Below are 5,820 nucleotides of genomic sequence, written 5' to 3' on the forward strand. Positions count from 1 at the left end.
AATAGGGGGAAAATACACTTCTTCTTTCTCCTCTTTATCTTCTTCTTTTTTTCGTCTTTCTTCTTTCTTCTTAACCAAAACTAAACCTAAAGTTTTTGTTTCTTCTTCTTCTTAACCAAAAATAGGGGGAAAATACACTTCTTCTTTCTCCTCTTTATCTTCTTCTTTTTTTCATCTTTCTTCTTTCTTCTTAACCAAAAAAGAGCACTAATATTTACTTCACTGAAAGATTTTTCACTTTGAAGGGAAATAGTTTTTGTTCCATCATCTATTAATAATATAACAATAATAATTCATTATATGGCAATGAGTTGAGAAATCTGGCACTACATTATTTAAACAACATAGAATAAAGCATAATGTACTAACTAATGCTATCTATGCTCTGATGTACAATGTACTAACACAGAATACAGAATAAAGCAATGACTACTAGTGAGAATTGAGATTATACACAATTATAGTAGAGAAATGCTATCTGTGCTCTGATGTACAACATGACACATCTGACTTAGCCAAGCAAGCAGACATCAATCTGTTATTTAAATTAATCAAGCCATCAAGCAAATCTTCAGCTTGCCATCTCCTATATCGAAGTTCCAACCAAATTCTCTCCATATTATGTTTACTCTAGCTGTACAACAAAAAAGGAACAGTGAACTGCATAAATAAAGGAACAAAAGCCCATAAAGATTATAGGGACCAGCATAAATATCTCCGGTTTATTATCAGCAGAGGAGTTTGAATATGAATAAGCAACACGATCGGTGAACAAAAGGAACAAGGCATTTGCAACTGCAAATATTAATATACTGATAAGATACATATATTCCAAAGCAAGCTGGGGTGCAAGGAGCATCGCAGTCTTAGAAGTTTAGCAAAAGGAACCGGGTACTAATATGAAACAAAAAATGGGTTGCAAGACTGAAAACTAATATTGCACTCCAAAATGCGCGTCTCCAAGGATCCAATTCATCAAAATTAAAATTCTACTCCCTCCATTGGGCATAAATAATTTTTTCCATAAGGTTGCTAATTTTTTGTACATAGCATCATGGGCAGAGAAGAATTGTGGAAATAAAACATCAGCAACAACACAGAACAATTAACAACTCTTGTCACTTTCGTGAACCACTATTGAGAATTGAGATTATACACAATTATAGTAGAGAAGATGCTATCTATGCTCTAAACCTAAACTAAAGTAAACCTAAACTAAACCAAACCTAAAATAAACCTAAACTAAACTTAAAATACAGAAACAAAAACAGAAAAAAACAAGAGATCTCACCGGGTGGAGGAGGGGGCACCGGAGGGGTGGGGCGGCCGCGATGGTGGAGGAGAGGGGCGCCGGGGCGGCCGGGTGGAGGAGGGGGCGCCGGAGTGGCGGGGAGGCCACGGTGGTGGAGCAGAGGGGCGCCGGGGCCGCCGGGTGGAGGAGGGAGCGCCGGAGCGGCAGGGCGGCTGCGGTGGTGGAGCAGAGGGGCGCCGGGGCCGCTGGGGTGGAGGAGGGGGCGCCGGAGTGGCGGGGAGGCCACGATGGTGGAGCAGAGGGGCGCCGGGGCCGCCGGGTGGAGGAGGGAGCGCCGGAGCAGCGGGGCGGCTGCGGTGGTGGAGCAGAGGTGCGCCAGGGCCGCTGGGGTGGAGGAGGGGGTGCTGCGGCGACGTGGGTGGCGTGGGACGGCGGCGGCTCGGGCACGGGCGGCGTGGCGCGACGACGGGGATGGCGCGGGGCGGGGAAGGGGGTCACCGGGGCTGCTGGGGCGGGGAAGGGGGTCACCGGGCCTGCTGGGGCGGCGCGGCGACGGGGGTGGCGCGGGGCGGCGGCGGCATGCGGGCGGGATGGTGCGGGGCGGCGGCGGCTCGGGCGCGAGCGGAGAGAGAGAGAGAGGGACAGATGTGGGGCGCAGGCGGGCGTCGATGTTGATTTTAGTTAGGGCACGGTTCTTTGCCGTCCGCCAGGAGACGGCAAAGATCCTAGCTAACGGGCGTTAGCTTGGCCACTTTCTTTGCCGTCTGCTAGCGGACGGCAAAGAGGGGGGCCGTTAGGTTTTTTTCTAAACAGCTCGTTAGTGGGGCCCACCTCTCTCTTTGCCGTCCGCTAGCAGACAGCGAAGAATTGGCTGATGGCAAAGACGTTCTTTGCCATCAGCCAGTTCTTTGCCGTCCGTTTTTCGCAAGCTGACGGCAAAGAATAGGCAGACGGCAAATAAGCAAATTCCAGTAGTGTACCCCCAAATTCCTCACCTCACTCCTACAGAAAACCCCAGCTCCCCTTCTTCCTCACTACTACACAAAAACCCCAGCTCCCCTTCTTCTTCACTCGCACTACAACTAGGCTCGTCATTCGTTACTCTGCTCAAATCCGTGAGCGCGACGCGACGCCCTCGAGGAAAATGGAGTCGGCTGACCCCAGCGCCAAGAAGATGAGGCTCCCGCCAGCGGCGACGCCTGTTGTAGATCCCGCACCCGGCAGCGCGGGGAGAAGCGGCGACCCCGCCCCCACCGGATCCCAGGAACCTGTAGAATCTCGGGTGGACTGCATCAGCGATCTCCCGGACGCCGTCCTTGGGGAGATCATCTCGCTTCTCCCCACCAAGGATTGCTGCCGCACCCAAGTCCTCTCAATTCGGTGGCGCCCTCTATGGCGCGCCGTGCCCCTTAATCTCGACTGTTGTCAGCTATCTCTCTTCAATGATTTTGAAATCCCAGAGCCATCATCTCCTCCCACCAGGGCTCCGTTCAAAGCCTCTGCATCCCGTCCTGCTACCTGAGCAAGCATACCATGCCCTGCACGGTGGACGCCTGGCTGAAATCTCCTGAATTCACAGAACTACAGCTGCTTGAGTTCTACTATTCCCCTGGAAATCACCTACTAGATACCGAACGCCATCTACCTGTGCCCTCAGCACCGATGTCCATCTCGCCGTTTTCCCTCTCTCTACACACGGCCACCTTTGCGCTGTGCGACCTACCAGACAATCTGGTACTAAACCTTCGACTCCCATTTCTCTAGAAACTTTCACTTGTGCGGGTTCGTATATCGGAGGCCTCATTGCACAACATCATCCACTCCAGTTGCCCTGTCCTGGAGTGCTTGGTGCTTGTTTTCACAGTTAGAATCAGTTGTCTCCAAATAAAGTCGCCTAACCTTGTAAGAATTGGAATTTCTTTTGACGGAAGGCAGCTCATCATCCAAGATGCCCCTTCACTTCATAGGTTGATCCTTGATTCTAGTTATTCACCGTTGCAAATAACCGTCCTTTCTGCGTCTAAACTGGAGACCTTGGGTGTAATACATGATCTCTGTGCTCATTTCAATATGGTGTTTGGCTCCACAGTTGTTCAGGTACTTTATATTATCATCTACATTTGTAACCGTAAGCTGCATTTTAAATTTATGCGCATAAGTTATATGTCATCTTGGAGTACACATTTTGTACTAATATTATGTTCTATGCTCAATGAAGAATTTCTCCATGGATGGCCTATCAATGGTGCTGGATTCTGTCAAGATCTTATATAACCAAATGAATAGTTTTGATCTGAACAAGATTATTGGCTTGCTGCAATGCTTTCCATGTCTGGAGAAGTTGTATATAAAGGTGATAATTTCACGCACATTGGAAGCCCGCATATAGTGTACTAGAATAAACCGTTCAGCTATTGCTCTTTCGACACTCTTTTTTTAGACCTTAACTATTTTCAATCTTCATGTCTATTTAGGCAACAGGACGGGGTAAGAAAGTTATAACCAATCGGTGGATTCGTAAGCATCGGGATTGTCTCACTTCTCATGAGATTCGATTGAAGACGATAACACTATAATGATATGTAGCCAACCGTGCAAACACTAGATTTGTCACATTCTTCCTGCTGAATGCGAGGTTACTATTGTCCATCAGGCTTAAGTTTATCAGCAGCATGGTTTTGATGGATGGGTATGTGGAAGAGCAAAAAAAGGAGTTTCAGGTGGGCAAAAGAGCTTCTAAACGTGTCGGGCTTCTATTTACAACATATTGTGGTCATAATCCAGTAAATTTTACGACCCGGGATGTTCATTCTATGGACCTGACCGATCCATTTGACTGTGACTACCGAAAACAGTGTTGGAGTTAGATGTTGTTGCCCTTTTCAACCTGGGTTTTTTTGTAAACCTGATGAACAATTAACCCTCGTGCTTTTGTACAGTTTGTAAGCTGGAGTTAGATGTTCTTGCCCTTTTCAACTCGGTTGTGACTGTCATATTTTCTTTGAAGCAAGGCAAATGGCTTGCCAGTCGTTTAATTTAGAGTGAAATATTGTAACAACTAACAAATCCCAACCATGGGAAATAACATCACTCTCGCCGGCTGCTTGAGCTCACAGTGCATTACAGAAGCCAAGTGATTAGCCCCCACCAGCACCCACAAACTTATTTCGAACTAGCACATCAAATGGGTTGTAAATTTTCATAGGAAAGGCTACATGACCGTGACAGATTTGGATTCTGACATTTGGGACCCGCGAGGAAATAGCCTACCAAGGTGGTGCCAACTTACTAGCCAGTCAACAAACGATTCTGCCTACCACCCGTTGGATTGACATCCAACATCTCACATGTATCTTCTATCTCTTGTCTTCTTCTTCCTCCAACCACCCAAACCAAACCACCCCGTCGGCTCCGCCTGCTCCCGCCTCCCATGGCGGGCTGCGCCTCCGCCGCCCTACCATACGTACCCTCTATTCCCCCACACGTCCTGTTATTTTCCGGCGATGTCAGCCCCAACACGCACCCGCACCCGAACCAGTCAACCCTCATACTCCCCTCCGTCTGCGACTGGACCGGCACATCTTTCACGGCTCCTGTTCGTTCTGTCCGAGGCCTCGCCGTCGTCCTCCGCCTTGCGGCCTTGGTTCGCTCGCCGTGCACGGTGCACCGCCCTCTTGCGTTGTCAACATTGTCAACAACCGAGAGGAACAAGGATATGACTGCATGTGGAGATGATGACAGTAGGGACCCACCAGCGTCATGGCAGTACGCAAGCAAGTGCCTCTATATTACAAGCCCAAAAATATGGTTCCTCCAAATGGTTGGACATCTGGGGCTCACGCCATTGTCAACGTAGTCAATAAACGAGAGAATTACACTACGAGCGGCTGACACCAGGGACCCAGCAGGTCGTGCAGTTTTTTTTGAGGAACAAGCAGTTGTTATTTATACTAGTTTTAGCAATGGATCATGGTAACAACGGGGCTATGCGGGGGCTGTGGCCCATCTAGCCAGGGTTTTATTTATGTTTACCACATCATGAGCCCAGTTGTGTTCTTTTCTTGCTGAAAATGGCTAGCGCAGTTCTATTTTTTTTAAATACCCAAACGAGGCCTACTTGCTTTATCAGCCCTGCTGGGCTGCAAATCTTTCAAGACGAGGAGAGTTTCATTTGGTTTGCCCAGAAATGGGATGTACATTTTTAAAACACATCAAACCGGGAATTAGTTTCAATTTTTTTCATTACAAGATTTTAAATTCCATTGATTTTTATGCGTGGACAATTATTTGGATTTTATATTTATATAAATTATTTTTCAAAATTGTTTGAATGTGAATCAATATTTCGGGATTAAAAACAGTTGACCACACCAAAATATGCAAAATTTCGTATACTTTTTAACTGTGGCCACAATATGGGGTGTAATGCTAACAAAAAGAAGATGGGCTCCAAAAAAATCTTAAGAATTAGATAATGGGTTGTACAATATTAGAAATAATGCACACGAGAGCAGTGACTGTTGGATGTCCATCCAACGGCTGTCGTGCTTCTTCAATCTCTGCTCTTC

This window comes from Triticum aestivum, chromosome 2D, assembly GCF_018294505.1.
Source record: "Triticum aestivum cultivar Chinese Spring chromosome 2D, IWGSC CS RefSeq v2.1, whole genome shotgun sequence".
Lineage (NCBI taxonomy): Eukaryota > Viridiplantae > Streptophyta > Magnoliopsida > Poales > Poaceae > Triticum > Triticum aestivum.